Consider the following 23,378-nt stretch of genomic DNA (forward strand, 5'->3'; position numbering starts at 1 on the left):
TCAGTGCAGAAAATGGGAAACTTCTTCAACTTAAAAAAGCAGCAGAATTTAACTGAGGTAACGTGGCTCATAGCATTCCATTGTTAAAAGAAGTGCAGTATCCTGAACGAGGTAAAATTCAAGTAACTGTCAGTGCTTCATATTATGTCTCACTGCATCTGTGAGATTATTTCTGCTGAGAAAAGGAGAAGAGGCAGATATTGGCAAAGTTTCTTACAAACGCTTGAAATTTTCCTCAGGGAACTTTCAATTTCCCTGTACGTTTGACCCTTCAGATCAAGATCACCTTCTGAAAGAACTACACTGCTTTGCCACAGAACTCTCAGTTGTACTAATGCCGAAAAGCAGTCAGCACTGAGCCTCTCTCACTGCTGTGAAATTTCACCATCTGCATACTAAATGACTTTCTGCTAAGCATCGCTATACTACACCTTTTTTTCTTATAATAAATGCAGAAAAGCATAGCTGCTTTGAGGACAGGACACTTCCTAATCACATTTTTCTTTCTTTTCTTTTTCTCAATAACAAGAGGAAAAAAGGCATGAAAAGGAGAAATGTTTCCCCTTTTTCACTGCAACTGCTTTGTTGGAAATCGTAAATGCCATATCTACCCACTGAATGACATCAACATCCCATACTACAAGAAAGAAAGGGAAAGGAAATGAAAAGTTGGGCAGTGCCCATTAAATGTGTGCTGATGTTTTTCTATAGTAGTAAGATTTCTCCTGAATATTAAAAATGAACACTTTAACTCTTTACCTCGCTTATAAATGTAAAAATGCACGCTGTTTAGATGCCCTAGTGTGCTGTTCACAATGCTTTCAGTGAAAGCCTTCTCAGTTGTATAGCTCATCTGACTGGATTCTATGACACCATGCTACATTATTAATTTAGGTAATGTTCTTGGACGTTAGCATACTGATTATACTACCTGTTGTGTAAACTGTGAGGCTCTGTTTCTGTGTTACGTATTCTGTTGTTGCTTTAAGATAAAATGAATGCTTAATAAATTATTATTGGTATTATTTTGCTTCTTCATTCTCCTCCATAAATTTCTAGACAATTTTTTCTAGTAATTGCCACTTATCACCATTATTATAATAATAGTGAAGATCATTTAAAAATAATACTATTAATGATAAACTTAGAGCAATTTGCATTTTCCAAAATGATAAACTTACAATTAGCATTTTCCAAAGCATTTGCAAATATACTATTCACAAAAATATTGTCAAATAAAAAGAAAAAACAGATATTTAGAATTTTCAGGTAACCAGTCCAAGATCACACAACTTATATTCTTTTATGCAAGGCGTTTACAAATTTACAGAAGAAAGTCCATTTCAGAGAGTGCCAATTTACCATCAGACTGATTTTCAAATATCTAATGACAATTTTTTTAATGACAATATCAAATCTAAACACCTAAATATATAAAATATCTATAGTTGTTTATTAGAAAGTGAACACATAATTTTGCATATAAATATTATAAATAGTTATTAAGCTCTTACTTTCACCTGCAAATAACTAATTAATCCGAAATGAATGTGAAATATAAGTAAAATGAGCAGGGAGATTGCTGGACAACTACCCGTTTCTCCTTTAAGTGCAAAGAGAAAAGATTTAACAGCTGTTCTAAAACGGGTCTGTAATGCTGGGCGCTCAGACATGTAGGAGAGTATACCCTCCTTTCATTCGGATAGCAATAAACAAGCAAGAATGAGTTAGGTGTAGTTAAGCTGCAGTGCCCGCTACAAAGAGTTACCAAAAAAATACTTCCTGAGAGCTACAACTGGTTGATTTGTGGTTAAGTATGCAAAGAATTTAAACAATAGATTCTTAGAAGGGTTAATTTAAATTTTTTAACTAGTAATTCTATATTTTGTTTGTGTGCACATTTTCTTCTCAAAGACACAAAAGTTTGTTTCCTCCTGATTTATCTTCAAAAGATTTCTTTAAGGCCAGTTAAACAATTTTTTTCTCTGTATACTATACTATTTTCCTTTCACAGTTGGAACTCCCTGGGTGCTTTTAATGCTTCCTTCACATACAGGAATGGACACAATGGATTCTCAATCAATACTTGACGAAAAGAAAAGTAACTTATTATACGAGCCCAAAGAATATTGAATTAGTTTCTTCTAGAGTTAGGAGTAAATTGGCAAATACGTTGTGAACGAGGGATACGTTCATCCCATTAGATGAATGCCTGAAAGCCTCTCCAGTCAATCTGTGGAGGAATATTTTCTGATAGAAGAGAAAATATAATATCAAACTCATCCTAGGAAATAAAGTCAACCAAGTACTTAAATGACTTATTTCTTAACTCAGATGAAAGTCATTTCAGAGAATTCAAGATAAAGTTCTGATTACAGAATCTTAGCTTTCAGAACAGGATTCCATGAGCTCAAGTAACTCTTCCCCTTCCAGGATTTAACAGCACCCTTCTTTCATGAGCATAGAAGACATGCCAGGATTTCAACTGACAGAGACAAAAGGTCCTTACTAAGGATGATCTGTAGCACATGTTGTTATGTTAGCATTATTGGTCGCTGTCACTGATTCACTCAAAATTTGATAACAGAGGTACAACTTCTATAAATAACCTCACGGATCTTCAAAGGACTGTGATGAACACAATGAACTTCCTGTGGTGAACACCACCTTGAAAAATCCCATCAGTATATTGCAGAATGGGAGCAAAGCCTGACAGATAGCCTCACTGCATTAAGAACAGGGACAATTGGGCTATCTTAAATGTATGTAGACACAGATGTTAGATAGACAGATAGACAGACATAGTTAGATACATATATACACACACATAGATACGTAGATAGATGATAGATAGATAGATGATAGATAGATAGATAGATAGATAGATAGATAGATAGATAGATAGATAGATAGATAGATAGATAGATAGATAGATAGATAGATAGATGATAGATAAGAATGAAAATCAGAAGAGTTGTGAAGTAGAGATGGCAAAGACAGTGGACAGTAAGAAAACAGGGAATGTACTAAAAGCAAAAAAAAAAAATACGTATCTTTGGAAAATGAAAGTAGAATATATCAAAGCCTAGGTCTGTACACCTGCTGATATATGATTGGGGAGCTTTGTGTCTCTCCTTATTTCTGGTTGTGAAAAAGCAAATTATAAAAAATTTCTTATATCCAAGTTGCAAACAATGTAATTGGTCATCAAGAGGTGCAGTATAAGAACATAAAAGCAAAGAAAGCTATGCATGTTACTTGCTTAAAAGTCATTATTTGTCCCTACTTGAAAATCAGCATAAGCTGCCATTAAAAATTTGGGATGAAAGGATTTCACAACAGTTTTTCATAGAGAAAAAAACATTAAAAACTCATTAGAGTGAATAAAGATCTCAAGTAGCAAATATATGCACTAACACATACTCTATTTAGTTGATTTCAAAGGCATAACCTAATGATGTAGCTTGATAGATACATGAAAAGAAAACCTGTACAATACTGTTATAGCTGCATCCTTGTATGAAGTAACTATAACGTAAACAAATTTTTTAGAGTCAGACCACTGCTATATAGGAAGTTTTGAGGGTAAATTACTATATACAGTAAGAAATCACACATATTAGATAGTGAAATGATTATAGAGTACCACTAAATAATATATTACTTGACTATGCAAATTTAAATTTATGTATAATAAATTAGGTAATAAAAAGAAAATGTGTAGCTACCTAGGGAGAAACAAAAAGATTTTTATGGGTATAAAATTATCATTTCACTAAGAAATAATTCTATGGTAATCGTACTGGGAAACTAAAATACAATAATAAAGTGATTAGTTATCATTTTTAACAAACAAGATCGAAAAGCACCAGCAAATGGAAGTTACTTCGTATTGGAAGATAAATTTCCAAGTCAAAAAATAATCAGAATTTTTTTTAAGAACATAAAATTTTCCTATGCTAAAAGCTTATTTTCTTTTTCTTTTTAATCTTGGAAGTGCATACTCTTCCTCACTGATTATGTGAACCATAGGGCCTTAAAATTAATAGTCAAGTACACTATTAACAACCATAAACATACCGGCACATTCTATTTTCTACTATAAATACTCAACAGCAAAAAATACTGACACAAACTTCTCCCTCAAAAATTTTATTCAGAAAAATTGGTAACTTACTGTACTCATTTTTCATATTTGGAAAGAATTTCTGAAGAGCTGCCTGACCAAATACAGAGAAACCAAAGACATTGAGGATGTAACGTTTTAGGCGCTTGGGGGAATGGGGTAAGGGCCGTGACAAAGAAAGTACAATAACTGTACCATATGTTTCTTCCCTCCCAGAAGAAGGCATCAGTAGACATTGAATTTCTTTCATCCTGAATCTTTTCATGTAAGAGCGATGCCCTTGGACAGGGGCCATGTGGGATGAAAGAAATATTTTATTCTTCAAATATGGAAATTGGAGAGAAAAAAAAAGTAATGATTTTTCTTAAAGTTCAAGAAACCAAATTCTACTATCCTCTCCATCTTAAACTCAATCATACCATTCCTATACAGAATTTGTTGCCAATGTGCTCTGATTCATTATGTCTTTTCAGTCTTTGGCTTTCAATCTTCTAGCCTCCTTTTCAGAGATGCATACTTACTGAGTAATTTAACACATATTTATTGAATGTGTACTATGTGACAGGCACTGCACTGGGCAAAAATGGGGAAAACAAATTTTATCTCTGCACTCAGAGTTCAGACTCTCACCATCATCATAAGATGCCACTATTTTCTGATGCAACTCTCAAAACAACATATATGTGTTCATAGTTTTCTTTATTACCTTGAGCCTCAATGATCACCTTCTATAGGTTTTTTTTCTAAAGTCACCTCTTCTTTTAAATCCTTCCTTTGTAATGACAACCTGGTGCTTAGTAGTCATTGCCTCTACAAGCACAAAGTAGTTGAACAGGCAGAGCCTCAATGTGCAACAGTTTTGACACAATACACAGCTTTCTCATTTAACATAAAATCGGGTGATCATCTCACTCACTGAAGTAAGGTTTTCCAGTATAGCAGGTCAGTTAACAGTGGAAGGGCCTCAATAAGACTCAGCAACTATGACTGGGAGGGTGGAAAGGGTGAAGAAGGCAGTCATTCATGAATCCTTGGACTCAAGCTTGGTCCACAGGGTGGATGGTGGTGTCTTTAACTTAGATATAGCTATTCCATAATAAGGTTGACAGAACACTAAATTCTAGTATAAAAATAACAACTTTCTTTGACTTTATTTCTCTTAGGTAACGCAATAAAGTTCCAAAATGAGATGCCAAGGACGTATATCCACCAGTCTCTCTTGAAGTGAGATTTTAATTAATTCTGAGAGAAATTAAAAAATACATATATCTGAAATTTAAGAGACTTGCTCAGTCACTTACCTACTAAGTAGAAGAGCTATTCCGACCTAGTTCTTGCCTAAACTGGATAATTCTTTTAACCATAGGGGCTCCATACAATTGAGCAGGTTGTTCATTGCTAAAGGGATCTCCTGGTGATGCAAGTAAGTGGGGCTGAATACCAGCCTATGCTCCACTGGCCACATCCTATACACTCACCCAAACTTGAAAAGGTTAAAGAAGGACTTTTTCCTTATTCATAAAATAGTCCCTCTAATCAAGCTATGCACCTTCAGAGCTTTGTCCTCTTAGAGGGGTTGAGGGATTCAAATCTGGACGAAGATAACAAGACACCTCCTGCTTTTGTGGCCCTCATTATCCACTGTATTTTCAGAACCTGCTCTGGCTAGGAGCATGTTGATCTTCATCGGTAAATAGCAGAAGGGAAAGTATCCCAAAGCTGGAGAGAGGAAGGGAGAAGGTGGGAGTAGCTTCTGAATTTATATGTAAGAGACTACTGAGTTGGGAATTTACTGTGCTCAGTTTCAAACAGTAGCTATACCCCAAATTATAGAACATAGTTAACTTATAATAAAAACTCTAGTTATTCTAGAATGACTAAAATTAAATACAAATAATATATATAATGTGTCTTTAGGGCATGGTAGTTCTGAAACAAGAAGCAGAAGGTGTGGATCCATACCCAGGGTATGGCTTTAGTGCCTATAATTATATAAACTGTGACTCATATACAATAAAAAATAAATTCTTTTTTGGGCACCATTTAGGTTTTATTTTATATTACCTACAAATTGATGACTAAATGACTACATCCAGGCTGACCGTCAATATTTTCTGTAACTCTTTTTTGGTCATGGTAAATGATGACTCATAATCAGAAAAGTGATTTCTTTTATAATGGTGCAAATATTTCATTTTTACTATAGAACTATAATCTTTAATTCCGTACTGAATAAGAAATCACAATCAAATGCAAAGCTATGAGGTTGTCCTTTTTTCTACCAAAATAAAATATGAGGCTATTAGTCATCAACTTTACAAGACTGTGCATTTTTTTTCTACTTAAGACACGCTTCTAAGTTTCATACCTATTACATGAAATTATTACTTATTATTAAATACTAATCTAGATATATGGATATATTCACATAGTGGTTAAATAACTGGATACAGAAACATTTAGAAAGTTAACTATATACATTAATTAAAAATCTTATTTTATTAACAATATCATTCAGACTCATAATCAGCCATCACTACAACTCGTACTAAAAGTTGGGAGGATGAGAAGGACTGGGGAGACAATTCCTTAAGAAGCTCATTTCTGACTGAATTTGAGTGATCCTGTAACTTGTTCGTGGCAGTGTTGTTGGGTGCTATCGAGGTGGTTCTGACTCATAGCCACCCTGTGCACTACAGAACAACACACTGCCCAGTCCTTTGCCTTCCTTACAATCAGAGCTCTGTTTGAGACCATTACGGAAGCCATTGTGTCAATCTAACTCGTTGAGGGCCTTCTTTTTTTTGCTGATCCTGTATATTGCCAAGCATGATGTCCCTCTCCAGGTACTGGTCCCGACCGGTCCAAAGTATGTGAGATGAGTCTAGCCATCCTTACTTACAAGGAGCATTCTGGCTGTATTTCTCCCAAGACAGAATTGTTCATTCTTCTGGAAGTCCATAATATATTCAATATTCTTCATCAACACCACAGTTCAAAGGCATTAATTCTTCTTCCATCTTCTATATTAACTGTCCATCTTTCACACGCATGAGAAAACTGAAAATACCATGGCTTGGGTCAGGCAAACCTTAGTCCTCAAAGTGACATCTTTGCTTTTCAACACTTTAAAGAGGTCTTTTGCAGCTGATTTACCCAACTCAACACATCTTTTGATTTCCTGACTACTGCTTCCATGGGCACTGATTGCAGATTCAAGTAAAATAAAACCCTTCCCAACTTCAATCTTTACTACATTTATCATGATGTTGCTTATTGGTCCAATTGTGAGGATTTTTGTTTTCTTTATGTTAAGGTGTCATCCATACTGAAGGCTGTAGTCTTTGATCTTCATCAGTAAGTGCTTCAAGTCCTTCTAGCTTTCAGCAAGTGAGGTTGTGTCATCTGGTTATCGCAGGTTGTTAATGAGTCTTTGACCAATCTTAATGCCCTGTTCTTCTTCATATAGCCCAGCTCCTCAGATTGTTTTCTCAGCATACTGACTGAATAAGTTTAGTGAAAGGATACAACCATGAAGTACACCTTTCCTGATTCTGAACCATGTAGTATCTCCCTGTTCTGTTCGAATGACTGTCTCTTGGTCTATGTACAGGTGCCACATGAGCACAATAAAGTATTATGGAATTCTCATTCTTCAAAATGTTATCCATGATTTGTTACTGTCCACACAGTCGAATGCCTTTGCCTAGTCAATAAAACACTTCTGGTATTCTCTGCTTTTAGCCAGGATTCATCTGACATCAGCAATAATATCCCTGGTTCCACATCCTCTTCTGAATCTGGCTTGAATTTCTGGCACTTCCCTGTTGATGTACTGCCGCAACCATTTTTGAATGATCTGCAAAATTTTACTTGTATGTGATATTAATGATATTGTTCAATAATTTCTGCATTCTATTGGATCACCTTTCTTTGGAATGGGCACAAATATGAGTCTCTTTCAGTTGGCTGGCCAGTTAGCTGTCTCCCAAATTTCTTGACATAGGTGAGTGAGCACCTCCAGCTTTGCATCTGTTTGCTAAAACATCTCAACTGGTATTGAGTCAATTCCTGGAGCTTTGTTTTCATCAATGCCTTCAGTGCAGCTTGGACTTCCTTCTTCAATACCATCCACTTTTGAGCATATGCTATCTCCCGAAATGTTTGAATGTTGGCCAATTCTTTTCGATACAGTGACTCTGTATTCCTTCCATCTTCTTTTGATGCTTCCTGCTTGATTCAATATTTCGCCCATAGAATCCTTCAATATTGCACCTTGAGGCCTGAATTTTTCTTCAGTTCTTTCAGCTTAAGAAATACTGAACTTATCCTTCCCTTCTGGTTTTCTATTTCCAGGTCTTTGCACATTTCATTATAATACTTTACTTTGTCTTATCGAATTGCCCTTTGAAATCTTTTGTTCAACCCTTTTACTTCATCATTTCTTCCTTTCCCTTTAGCTACTCTACATGCAAGAGCAAGTTTCAGGGTCTCTGTAACGTGCTTTGTCTAATAGAATGTAAACAAGTGTAATGTAATCAAGGGCTTTAAAATATGATTTTGCAGCTTCCATGCACTCGTGACATTTGCCGTGAGAAGACCATTCTGTGAAAGAGCAGAGAGGCATGAAACAGAGCTGATCTCAAGTTGTAGCCTCAAGTCAAACCAAGGCAACCTATAGTATGAAGCACATGTGAGCACCAGCCAATATGCACACATGTGAGGAACAAACAAATACTTCTTTTAAGTTGCTGAATTTGTGGGTGTTTGTTATGCAGCGCTAATTTGGAAAGTGCTGACTAACTCACTAGTCATATAATCTTGAACAAGATGCTTAATTTCCTTGGAGTTCACTTTCCTCATTGGTTAAAAAGAAATATGGTTGCTAGGTGATGATAATACCTAGGTTCAATGGCAGCTGTGAAAAACAAGAGAAAATATGTAAAGTCACTAGCATAGTGGTGACTTAACTGTCTTACTTTACACAGGCATTTCAACAGGCAGGTTGCCCTTGTCTGGTCTCCCTGTTGGCACAACTGAAGTGCTAATTTTTTCCAAATACTCTCCTTTTCCATCGTTTTTCCTGTTTTGCGGTTGTCAGAGGTAGTCAAAGTTAATTGATTTACCCTCCCAAATGTAGTGTAGAAGCACCCTAGAAAGAGAATACAGGATGGAGAGGGCTGTCTGCAGATTAACTGACCTCGGGCAGGAGGGGTTAGGTGGTTAGAGTCTAATGGGTACTGAGTTTCAGTTTGAAATGACGACAGTTTGGGAAACTGATAGTGATTGTGGCTGCACAAAATTGGCAATGTAATTAATGTCACTGAATTGTACACATAAAAGTGGTTAAAATGGCAAATTTTATGTTATAGCTTATAAGAATTTTTTTTTTTTTTCAAAAAAGTCATCTCTGAGAGAACGTAACTGAAGACTACCATAATTCCTCTCCTCAGGTAGGTCTCTGCTCTCAAAGCACCGTTACATTTCCTTTTCAGCTTCTGCTGATTCCCTTATTAATGTTTATCTTCTCTGAGAGACACATCGGGATTGGAATTAGAAGACATCTTTTTGCCAGAATAGGTTCTCACAAATGTTTATGCAATGTGTACACTTATCATTAATTTATTCACATAGCTCAATATTCTGCACATATTGTGTGTGCTCAACATGTTTGAGCAAATATTGAATAAATTCCTGGTTTGTACAATGTTCTAGAATCCAATACAGCAGTCAACAAAAAAACAAACAAACCTTTGCTCTAGTGGATTTTGTATTCTAGTTGAGAGAACAGTTGTGTGACAAAAGCTCCTAGTGACAAAAAAGAAGAAGAAGGAGAAGAAGTAATAGTAGTAGTGGAAGTAGTAGCAGTGGTGGTAATAATTTAGCACTGAGTTCCATAGAAACCGAGGAAAAGGCAAAAATTCTTTCAGATTAAGAGAAAAGACAAGTGCTCCTAATAGTTCTATAAGGTTTTGTTAAAAATTTCTGTAAGCTTTGTAAAATAAGTTTGAACTGCTTCTATTGCTCATGTTATTGTCTGATGGGTCAGAAGTCTCACAAAATCACCTAAAATCTTTTTGAGACTAAAACCAACCCATTGCTTTCTATATGATTCCAACTCATAGCGACCCTATAGGACAGACCAGAACTGTCCCATAAGGTTCCTGAGGCTATAGGCTTTTTGGAAGCAGACTGCCACAGAGGAGCTGGTAGGTTCCAACCACTGACCTTTTGTTTTACAGCCGAGGGCTTAACCACTGTACCACCAGGGCTCCTTCCTTTTGAGAGTAGTCTCTTAAAAAACATGTTTGATAATCAGAGCAAACTAATCTAACCAGAAATGGGGTCAACCAGAAAACCCACTACATTTCATTTAATTACTTTTTTCAAAACACTTTTAACTTTTTGGTGGGTGAAGGACTTTTGAAGATTTTCTTCTTTTTTGCCACTGGCAAACAATTATGTTTCATACGAAAAACCCCAAATGAGCATCTAAGTATAATATAGGTAGTTTCCAGGTTATGAACATCCGATTTTACATACCACCGGTAGCTACAAACTAACCCCCGTAACACCTAATGTGTTAAAAATTTGAGGTATATACAATGGTTTGTAATAACAAATGGGCACTACTTTGCTATGCACCTCAAAACATTATTATTACCACATATTATTATGTTAAAGTTGTTGTAGTGTATCTGGAAGTGTTTCTTTAATTTTTTAATGCATATGTGTATATACTAAGAGAAACATTTGACTACCTGATGTTAGATACTAACCGTACCTAACTGTTCCCACTTATGGACAAATTCAACTTAAAGATTTAGGAGTGGAACTTGTTCGTAACCTGGGGATCGCCTGTATCTATGTGTTTAACCTGAAATATAATGCAAATATTATAGCATATTTCAATACAGCTTATTTCTCCCAGAAGGTCAATTCACATTATAAGACTTATCAATGCGTGTTTGTTTTTTTCCTTCCACCACCATTAAACAGCTAAAAATAATACTCTTTCTTTCCATTTTTAAACGAGGAAGGCTTATAATCAGTATGTGCCTTACTTTAGGCATAATGGGTATTTTTTTTCCTTTGAAAGTAATTTGATCAATACAATGTATGAACTATTACTACTCCTAGAACTAAAATATAATAAGCAAGTCTTTCATTTTTTCTTTAAAGGCAGAGCAGCAAGTCAATGTGTGCGTGGATTGTGTATCCTTCCTGATTGCTCAGTATTATATCTCAATTTTAAGTTCACATGCTCACCTAGTATCATGCTGCTTGTAGGAATGTTCTCCATCATTTTTCACTGTTTTCTCCTTTTTTTAAAAAAAAAATTACAAACTTCTAGATTTGAGAGCAAACTTATAAATTATCTGTCCTCAAATGTGTAAGCACATTCCTTTTCAAATGTGATAGGGCTTCTTGTACCATAGCGAGTGTTTTCCTTGACCTTCTCAGCCATTAGCTTGGCCGCGAATTCTTTTTATACAACTACCTGTCCAAAGGACTTCAACGTTCTAAAGGGAGGCATTTATTGGAAAGTCATGAATAGAATCCCTTCTCTTAATTCCCTGTAAAATTTACTTTCTACTTTTTCATAAATCACTGTATTGCTTAAAATGTCCATGATACCTAATCATATTTTCCTACATTTTCAAAACTAAGGGTCATAGAAAATATGTCTCTTGAAATTTTCAATGGCTAAAATGCAGGGGGCAATAAAATATTTGCTTGTCCCCTATTTTCTTTATAGAGAAACTGAAAGAGATATTTAAGAAGTTAATTTAAATATGGCCCATTTAAAATTGGAGATGTGTACCTTCTTTGCCTGTTAATTTTTTTTTTTTTTTTTTTAAGCAGGAAACTTTTATCTGATGTAATTTGGCACCTGTAGATGTACTTGTTTTTCTTTTATTAACACTAGCTCAGCTCTAGGTACATTTAAAATTGGGGGAAAAAAAAATGTGCTTGGCATAACTTCTATTCTTGGCTACCTTACTCAACTGCTGTAACAATGGGTCAGTTCTTAAGTTCATTTAATCCGAAATAAAAAGAGTTGCTTGACATTCATGCTATGTTGTTAATTTCTTTTTTCTTTCTTATTTTTAGAGGAGAAATGTAATTTTCTAGTTTATCTATTTAAGATGGGTCTGCTTATCCATACCATACAGTAGGAAATATGCTTGAAAGCACTTCGATTTTTAGAAAATTGTGAAAATTAAGAAGACATGAAATATCTCCTATATATACTGCCAGTAGCCATAAATTCATTTAGGCTGATGTGTCAACAGAACATGGAGAATTTTTACGGACCCTTGCTTCAATCTAACTCATAGTCTCTAGCAAGATCTTCTGGCTAGGAGGAGAATCTGGGAAATAAGTAAGGACTTCTTTTCTCCTACTGGAAGCACTCTAGCACTGGTCCTCAAGTCTCAGAGTCTCCTGCCTCCATTACTGAAGTCATGCTGCAGCTAGGCTCATACATAGGGGAAGGCTGGGGCCCCACCAGGATTCTGACATGAATCATTATATGTTTAATATTTGGTGAAAGAGAAAAATTTGCTTCAGAGAAATATTGCTCCAATACAAGGAATTTTAATTTTTGAAAAAAAAAAAACATGTAGTCCATCTATCTTTGAAAGTGAACACTTGTGGTAGCAGAGATTCTGTAACCATTGCAGAGGAACTACTGCTTAGCGAAAAAAGGTGGCACAGTGGTTAAGCATTGGGCTGCTAACCAAAAAGGCTGGCAGTTTGAATCCACCACCCACTCCTTGGAAACCCTGTGGGGCAGTTCTATTCTGTCTTATAGGGTCGTTATGCATTGGAATCGACTGGACAGCAACAGGCTTTAGTAGAGATCTGTAAGTAGGAGAAATCCAAAATCCCCACAGAATATGTGATAATTAATTTTTCCCGTAGAGACTTATTTTTATACACTTTATTACAACTGGGATGCTATAGAAATTCATTTCTATATGCTTTGCTATTATAAGCAAATAAATTGCAAGTACTTGAAAAACTGATTAATGTTCTGCATCTGTATTGTCCAGTGGTAGACTAGCTACATGTGGCTACTGAGCACATCGCTAGTGTGACTGGGGAACTAAATTTTAAATTTAATTTAAATTAAAAAAAAAAAACTCAACTATTGAAAAAATAGTAAATGTGTTTTCAGAAACAGATGTGGATCTCCTTTTTCAACTGTAAATTTTAAGTAATCTAAATACTGACAACATATTTTTTATGAAAATTTATCATCTAAATTGAGATATACTATTATTGTAAAGGAAACTCTGGCGGCGTAGTGGTTAAGTGCTACAGCTGCTAACCAAAGGGTCAGCAGTTCGAATCCACCAGGCGCTCCTTGGAAACTATATGGGACAGTTCTACTCTGTCCTATAGGGTCGCTATGAGTTGGAATCGACTCGACGGCACTGGGTTTATTATTGTAAAAAGGTCCCTGTGTGGAACACATGGTTTGCGCTCAAGTACTAACCTAAAGTTAGGAGTTCAAATCCACCCAGCAGTGCCATAGAAGAAAGGCCTGGTGATCTATGGGCATAAAGATTGCAGTTAAGAAAACCCTATGGAGCAGTTCTATTCTCCATGAGTTGAAATGGACTCGTCAGCAATGGATTAGTGTAAGATTACAAATGCTTAGAATAAAACAGGAAATGCAATATATATCATTAATACATTTATGCTGTTAAATTTTTAAATGGTAATATTTTATATACTCAGTTAAATAAGATATTAAAATTAATTTCATCTATTTCTTTTTTTGGTTTTTTAATGTAGTTACTAAAAAATTTTAAATTAATGTGTAGTTCACATGACATTCCTATTGAACAGAGCCTCCTTAGACAATAGTAAATCATTTACTGGGTCAAATGCTATGGTTCTTGATTTAAGTATTTCATGTTGCTTCAAAATTATAGTGTCATTTTCAACCAATCAGTCATATTCGATTATAATTAAGGCAAACTAGCAGTGCAAATCTAAAAACTCTTGTAATTGCTTACGAAGCTTTTGAAGAAGATTATGTATTTTCACACAAACAATTCAATGACCATGTTATTATTCTCTCATCTTTCCTGTAGCTCATTTTCTTGGCTCACAGAGATAAAATTCTGCTGGCTCTACAGTACAAACCTGTTTTGTATTATCTCCCATTGCACCACAGAGGAAATACCTAACCTCTTAAATCCTTCTGTAATTATATTATTGCGTAATACATGCCACCAGTTTTCTTGCCATAGAATGATAGAACCCTATTGATTGGAGACATTTAAAACATATTCTTCCAAAACAAAAGATGTCGTCTGAGCTCACCTACTTACAAAAAGAATGAAGGGGAATTACCCACATGGTCTTTTCAAAATATCAATTATACTTGGGACAGCTTCTAGCGGATAGAAAATAGCAATAAGAAAAAAAAAAAAAAAAAACCCAAGATATCAAAATGCCAAAAATTCTAAAAGTTACCACTGAGGTTCAGTTTAAGAATTGAAATACAGCATAGGAATGACTCTCCAATCACAACTCAGTTGAATGTTGGTTTTGAGATACTGCAGTTGTATGACTGTATCAAAATAAATAAATAAATAAATCTGTGCTCTCCCACAAATGGTTTAGTAGGATCCCTTCCAAAAAGATGATGTAATTATCTATTGCTCCCCAATTGGGTGGGTCTCAGGGTGGTGCAGAAAGAGATGACGTGTTTATGTTCCTTTTTTTTTTATTATTTACATGCATAGATATTTAGAAGAGGCAGAAAATACCTTTATGCAGTGATATAATCTGTCTAGACAATATAGTCTAGACAACTAACCAAGCATTTTTCCAAGACGAATTAAAAAGATGTAGCATGTATCACATGGATAAATCTTAGAAAAATTGTGCTGAATGAAATGAATCAGTTACAAAAGGACAAATATTGTATGATCCCACTTACATAAAATATCTAGAATAGGCAAGTGTATAGAGACCAAAGTGGTCACCAGGAGCAGATGAAAAGAAGGAAAAAGGGAGGACTCAATGCTTAGAGGACATGGAGCTTCTGTTAAGGGTCATGAAAAAACTTGGGAGCAGATAAGGGTGATGGTTGAGCAACATGATGAACATATTTAATGTCACTATACTGTACATGGAAACCCTGGTGGCGTAGTGGTTAAGAGCTACTGCTGCTAACCAAAAGGTAGGCAGTTCGAATCTACCAGGCACTCCTTGGAAACCACGTGGGATAGTTCTACTCTGTCCTACAGGGTCGCTATTAGTTAGAGTTGAGTCAACGACAACAGGTTTGGTGTTGTTTTTAATACTGTACAAGGGAAGATTGCTGAAATGGCAAATATTTTGTTACGTATATATTTACAATTTGAAAAAATATTTTAAAAAACATTAAAAAAATTAAATGTAGTCAAATGAAGGTACAAAAAGGGTTGAATTTCAAGCCACGAAAGGCTGGTTCAAAGACTCTAAAAATAGGTACAGGCAGGATAACATAAAACTTATGGGAGAATCTCACTCAGCAAATCCCTTCGTGACCCCAGCAATGTCTCCTAAATGACTGAAGCAGGGAATCCAAGAGAATTGCCTACTGGAATGGGTTCAAAAAGCACACGTTTGCCTTTTGTTATTGGTGGTGGTGGCAATGTTGTTTTAAAAAGGCAATGGTTGCTCAAATTTTATTTGCTCCTTTAAAGTTCACCTATTGAATTCCATTATTTGTCCCCAAACCCTCTACTTTTACTTTTTCTGTAAAAGGCCATATATAAATGTTGAGGGCTGTATAGTCTCTGTGGAGGCTACTCAACTCTGCCATTGTAGCAAAAAAATAGTCACAATGCATAAACAAATGGGCCTGGCTATGTTCCAATAACATTTTATTTATTTATTTTTTAAATGGCTGTGGGGCAAGATTTGTCCCATGGGCTACAGTTTATTTACTCCTGCTCTATTTCTTTGAATAGGTCTTGCCAACTTGATTTTGCTTATTTTCATGAGTATTCTCCTTTGGTAGAACTATAGTGGACATTTTTGCTATTGTTTGCTTGGAATTCATCTCTTTTCTTCTGTTAGTAGCTCTCTGGTGTTCCTTAAAGAATCCTCCTCAAGTGGGCTTCATGTTTTAAGTGGCTGCTAGAGTAATTCAGTCCTGGCCATAGTGTTTGGTTCCAGGATGAGGGAATGAACCAACCAAGACAATCAGAGCCAGTGATAATTATGATGGAAAATTTATGAAACTCTTCAGAGACAAAGTCATACTTGTGTTTTATCAACTACGTGAAGGCATTTGACTATGTGGATCATAACAAATTATGGATTACATTGTGAAAAATGGGAATTCCAGGTCACTTAACTGTACTTAATTGTGCTCATGCAGAGTCTGTACATGTATCAAGAGGCAATCATTCAAAAAGAACAAGGAATACTGTTTGGTTTAAAATAGGAAAATGTGTGCAGCAGGGTTGCATCGTTTCACCTTATTTATTCAATCTGTATGCTGAGCAAATAACCCGTGAAACTGGGCTATATGAAGAAGAATGCAATATCAGGATTGGAGGGAAACTCATGAACAACCTGTGATATACAGATGACACAGCCTTGCTTGTCAAAAATAAAGACAACCTGAATCACTTATTGATGAGTTACGCCTCAACGTGAAGAAACTGAAAATCCTCACAAATGGAATGATAAACAGCACCATGATAAATGGGGAAACAAAATTTGAAGTTGTCAATGATTTCATTCTACTTGGATGACCAAGCAACTAATAACAACAACAAATTAAGCTATTGGAGAGGGTGACTGAGGAATTCTACAGTCCACAGGGGAAAACTCTGGAAAAAAACACATGTTAGAGAATTACACCATCCTGACGAAGAAAGTTGAAATCTTTATACACCAAAACTCAACAGTCATGTTTGGTGGTTGATCCCTAAGGGAAATCAATTCCTGGGTTTCCACTCTATCAGTCTGAGAAGACACCTTTAGGTATAAAAAATGGCATGGCAACTGACATCATCCTGAACACCCCAAAATGGCCTTGCCGGAGGGATACCGACAATATCTGTTATGCCTACGTGCCTCTCTCCTTTCCACTTTTCCAATGAAATATTCTAAAAAAATCACTCATTTTACCATACTATATAATTCAAAAATCTTCAGTGATTCTGTCTCTCTATCTCTCTTCAGTTTTTCCATCTGTCATCTGATTTTTGTTAAATTTCCATGGAGCAAAAATATTTACAAAAAAAGTAATTGTGGATTTGAGATGCCTGGCTAGTTAGATTAAAGGTGAATAAATTAAGACATATTAATGGTTTTCCAATGTGTTAAGTTTTCCTCTTTAATCTTTATATGAAGAAAATTCACCAGCACATGAAAGGTTCTGTGTCTGTGGAAGGTGTAAGTAGGCTAATCTTTTCAAAATATTTACAAAATACATATTTACAAAGTTCAAAGTTTACAAAATTCATATTTCTAGCTAGTGTTTGTTTAGCAATGTTACACTTGAAACATCTTTCATGTTTCATTAAGTGAAAATCATATTTCATTACCTTTTATTTAATTACTTTAACAAAAATGTGATTCCTAGTTAAGATATATCATACCCCAATTCATAATCCTAATTATTTCCGAACATGATAGTTCAGGATTTCAGTGAAATAAGAGTCCTTTCTCACTTTTTTTTTCCTATGTAATATAGTAGCCTTTTAAAGAGCTGAGTAATGTTGTTAAGTTATATTTCCAAAATTAGAAGCATGTTCTGTTACTAATTTATAAATAATAACAAGGGTTTCAAGGCAACAGTACACCAGACATTCCTGCAGCCTTGTGTTGTGGCAAACTCAAGGTCCAGAGGAGTCTCATTAGAGACAGCCCTTCCACCTATGTTCCCTAGTCCTGCTCAACCTGTGGCAGCTTGTTTCAGCTTATTCCTCATTCCTGGAGCTACAGGTTAGGATAGATTGTAATGCACTGATGCAGTACAGACATCAACCAGCTAACCCTCATATCCCAAAAGGTAACTTAACAATAGTAATGCACTTCACCATCTGTTGATTCCAAGAGTGCCTGATTCATTATTGAAGAAAAAACTAATGTTCTGTGACCTATATTTTAAAAGAGATTTTTATAACAAATATAATTCAGGATTATTTTGAAAAAAAAAAAAAACAGCCAATTTTTAGAAAACAAAATTCCATTTCCAAGTACATGCATGCTTACTCATGCTGATAGTCACTTCTCTGAGTGCAAATGTAACAGAGTGTTATTCATTGTTAATGATCTTTTTTCTTTTCATATATTACCAACACTGTTCCACATCAATAAACATAGCTTATATCATCTTAATGAATGAATATTATAAATAAGGAAGACTGAAGAAGAATTGATGCATTTGAATCATGGTGTTGCCAAAGAATATTGAATATACCACAGACTGCCAAAAGAACAAGTTTATCCTGGAATAAGTACAGCCAGAATCCTCCTTAGCAGCAAGGATGGCGAGACTTAATCTCATTTACTTTGGACATGTTTATCCTCTCTCCAGCAATCCATTCTTCAGATGGTCTCTAAATTCATTCAACTGTGTGGATCATAACAAATTATGGATAACATTGTGAAGAATGGGAATTCCAGAAGACTTAATTGTGCTCATGAAGAGCCTTTACATAGATCAAGAGGCAACTTTTCAGACAGAACAAGGGGATACTGATTGGTTTAAAGTCAGGAAAGGTGTGCATCAGGGTTGTATTTTTTCACCATACCTATTCAATCTATACGCTGAGCAAATAATCCAAGAAGCTGGACTATATGAAGAAGAATGGGGCATCAGGATTGGCGGAAGACTTATTAACAATCTGCGTTATGCAGATGACACAACCTTGCTTTCTTGAAGTGAAGAAGACTTGAAGCACTTACTAATGAAGATCAAAGACCACAGCCTTCAGTGTGAATTGCACCTCAACATAAAGAAAACAAAAAAATCCTCATAACTGGACCAATGAGCAACATCATGATAAACGGAGAAAAGATTGAAGTTGTCAAAGATTTCATTTTACTTGGATCCACGATCAACAGCCATGGAGGAAGCAGTCAAGAAATCAAAAGACGCATTGCATTGGGTAAATCTGCTGCAGAGGGCCTCTTTAAAGTATTGAAGAGCAAAGATGTCATCTTGAAGACTAAGGTGCGCCTGACCCAAGCCATGGTATTTTCAATCGTATTGTATGCATGTGAAAGCTGGACACTGAATAAGGAAGACCAAAGAAGAACTGACATCTCTGAATTGTGGTGTTGGGGAAGAATACTGAATATACCATGGACTGCCAAAAGAACGAACAAATCTGTCTTAGAGGAAGTACAACCAGAATGTTCCTTAGAAGCAAAGATGACGAGACTGCTTCTTACACACTTTGGACATGTTGTCAGGAGGGATCAGTCCCTGGAGAAGGAGATCATGCTTGGCAGAGTACAGGGTTGGTGGAAAAGAGGAAGACCCTCAAGGAGGTGGATTGACACAGTGGGTGTAACAATGAGCTCAAGCATAACAATTGTAAGGATGGTTCAGGACTGGGCAGTATTTCGTTCTGTTATGCGTAGTGTCTCTATGAGTCGGAACCAACTCGATGGCACCTAACAACAGCAATCCATGGCCAAAATATCATCGTTGTTGTTAACGGCTGTAGAGTTGCCTCTGAGTCATGGAGACCCTATGCATAACAAAACATAATATCTCCTGGTTCTGCACCATCCTCACAATCTTTGGTATGTTTGAGCCCATTCTTGCAGCCATCATGTCAATCCGTCTTATGGAGGGTTTGCCTAATTTTTGCTGACCCTCTAATTTACCAAACAGGATGTCCTTTTCTAGTGATTTGTCTTTCCTGATGACATTCCTGATAACATTAGGTGTTATTAAACTTCTAACTTTTGCCTTACTCATCACGTAATTTTAATTTTCATTTCTTTATTTACTAGTGAACTTGAGTGTTCTTTGATACATCTTTCAGTCATTTTAGATGGATGCCCTATTGAGGTAAAAGAACATAGGACAACAATATGAACATAACTATATATAAACTTCTCAAACTTTTGTATATAGATAGTCCCTCATTAAAACTGGGTTCTGTTTTGACTACTCCTATGACTCAGAATTGACTTGATGGCACTGGGTTTGGTTTTCTTTTTTTTGGTTTTAATAAGTCAGTTCAGATGTAAGTTAAATATATCTTTTGTTTCTTTCTTTTCATTATTATTGCCTTTTATTATCAGTGTCTTTATAAATTTGATATTTGAACACGTTAGAGAACATCTGAGAATGACAACATCATCAAATTGCATGCTGCAACATTGTATGTCGTATGAATTACTAAATATAAAAAAAAATATATAAGATGTACAAAAAAAGACAGTCGTAAGGTGTGGTTCATCATAACTCAAATACATCATAAATTGGGACTATTTTTTTTTATACTTAAAATCATTGGCTTACCATTTCTCCAATAATTCAGAACAGATCAATAATGCTTAATCTTGACATAACAAAAATAATATTACTGAAATAATAATATCCTATTATTATTATTATTTTTTAGTTTTTTAAAATAATCAAATCCCTGCTATTAAGTGGATTCCAACTCACAGTGACCCTATAGGACAGAGTAGAACTAACCCACAGGGTTTCAAAAGATGTAATCTTTACAGGAGCAGGCTGACACGTCTTTCTCCCATGCAGCAGCTGGTGGGTTTGAACCGCCAAACTTTCCATTAGCAGCTGAGCAATTACCCACTGCACCACCTGGGCCTCTTTTTAAAGAACAATAAGCAAGAATTATCTTCAAAGGGTGGTTATACTATGCATCTGTCTTAGTCTTCTAGTGCTGCTGTAACAGAAATACCACAAGTGGATGGCTTTAACAAAGAGAAATTAATTTTCTCACAGTCTAGTATGCTAGAAGCCCAAACTCAGGGCGTCAGCTCCAGGGGAAAGATTTCTCTCTCTGTTGGCTCTGGATAAAGGTCTTTCTTCTCAGTCTTCCCCTGGTCTAGGAGCTTCTCTGCACAGGAACCCCAGGTCTAAAGGTTGCACTCTGCTCCTGGTACTTCTTTCTTGGTGGTATGAGGTCCCCCTGTCTCTCTGCTTGCTTCTATCTTTTATATCTCAAGAGATTGCCTCAAGACACAATCCAGTCCTACATGTTGAGTCTTGCCTCACTAATACAACTGCCACCCATCCTCCCTCATTAACATCATAGAGGCAGGATTTACCACAAGTAGGAAAATCACACAATATCGGGAATCATGGCTGAGCCCAACTGATACACACATTTTTGGGGGGGACATAATTCAATCCATGACAGCATCTTATAAACCCACAGAGGTTCCCCATTGGAAGATTCTGTCCACTTATGATTTGAATAATTACCTTATTAACTTATGCGAGCCACATATGTACTTTTAAATGTTCTAGTATCCACATTTAAAAAAAGAAAAAAGGAACAGTTAAAATTAATTTAATAATATAATTTTTAATTACCACTTTGAGCATATAACCAATATAATTACATTATCATTTAAATATCAATATAAAAATGTGTATTTTGTATTACTTTTTGTATTGAGTCTTCTAATTCCCGTGTGTATTTTACACGCACAGCACACACCACTTTGGACTAGCCACTTTTCAAGTAATCAATAACCACGTTTGGCCAATCACTACCGTATTGAACAACGTCGCTCTAGCCTTTTTCAGCAATAAAACCTTTTTTTCCTCTTTTCTTCTTCTTTTAAGAAAGCTCATTGGAGGCATTAACAAGATGTGTGTAGGTTAGCAAGGATAGGTGGTTCTGGTAAATAGCACGCTCCTGATAAGTGCTGTTTGCACATTTGTATCTACCTTGATGCTTCTGAAGACTGTGGAGACAATACATTGCAGCATCATTCTTACTTTGCAATATTATTTGATCCAACTTTATCTATGATCATTGGCATTATTTTAAGACTTCTTGTTTTCAAACACTGAGTGCTGGCCCCGGTTATGTCACTGATCAGGTATCTGAACATGAGCAATCCATGCTACCTTTCTTTCATCTCAGTAGAAAGTATATTAAAAAAAAAAAAAAAAAAAAAAAAAAACCCGTTGCCATCAAGTAGATTCTGACTCATAGTGACCCTATAAGTCAGAGTAGATCTGCCTCATAGAGTTTCCAAGGAACGCCTGGTGGATTTCAACTGCCAAACTTTTGGTTAGCAGCCGTAGCACTTAACCACCATGCCACCAGGGTTTCTAGGAAGTATACAGTGTAGGCAAAACAATGAAATAGACTTTCGGTCCTAAAATCTTTTCAGGGTTCATATCCTGTTTTTTTGCTGATGAGTTGGATGACCCTATAAAAGTCACTGAAGCTCTTGCTTTGGGTGAGTAAATTAAACTCACCACACTACAGCTTTCTCATCTGTAAAATGGGGGTGTGTTTACAAAAAGTTTCTTAACCAAAGATAATTATTTCCAGATACCCAGCCCAGTGCCGTCGAGTCAATTCCGACTCATAGCGACCCTATAGGACAGGGTAGAACTGCCCCATACCCTATAGGACAGGGTAGAACTGCCCCATAGAGTTTCCAAGGAGCACCATAAAGGAGTTATAAATAAATCTAATGAATAGTACCAAAATATCTAACTATTCCAGTAAAGCATAAGTTTGAACCAAAAGCTATGAAAGTAATTTCAGTTCATCTTATACTTAGTAAAATTAACTTATTTACAAGTGCTCTAGTATTCAGAACAAAAAATTATCAAGGACTGGTAGTTTGGAAAGGGTAAGAATTTGGGTTACTTTTTCAAAAAAAATTGTATGATAACATAGAGGATATTTTTCACCTCAAGGATGACTTTGACAGCACAAATAGAGAGGGGATCATTTTTGCAAATCAGTATTATAGACATTCATCAGTTACCCTGAGGACTTTTCTAAATTCTTTGCTATTGATATCATTCTCATTTGATGTCCAGTTGCTGTGGGTTAGCATTGTATTTATTTTGAATTTTTTAATATTTACCATCTGTGGTTCTAGTGAAGACCAAATGAAATAATGTCAAAGAGAACATAGTAGATTATTAGTAAAAGCCATATTCTATTTGAGACTTCCACTTGACATCACTAGGCAGGGAGGGCAGATGCCCATCCTTGAAAAGAAGAGCACACGATAACACTGAGGAGGAAGCTATGTTGGT

At 35.7% G+C, this 23,378-nt stretch overlaps 1 protein-coding gene across 1 annotated transcript in view; it reads right to left on the reverse strand.

Moving 5' to 3' along the window:
- The window catches only part of EDIL3 (EGF like repeats and discoidin domains 3), a 524,672-nt gene that overhangs the window by 465,390 nt on the left and 35,904 nt on the right, over nt 1-23,378 (reverse strand). The gene's annotated exons all lie outside the window — the stretch shown is intronic.

This window comes from Loxodonta africana, chromosome 2 (assembly GCF_030014295.1).
Source record: "Loxodonta africana isolate mLoxAfr1 chromosome 2, mLoxAfr1.hap2, whole genome shotgun sequence".
In the NCBI taxonomy this organism is placed as follows: Eukaryota; Metazoa; Chordata; class Mammalia; order Proboscidea; family Elephantidae; genus Loxodonta; species Loxodonta africana.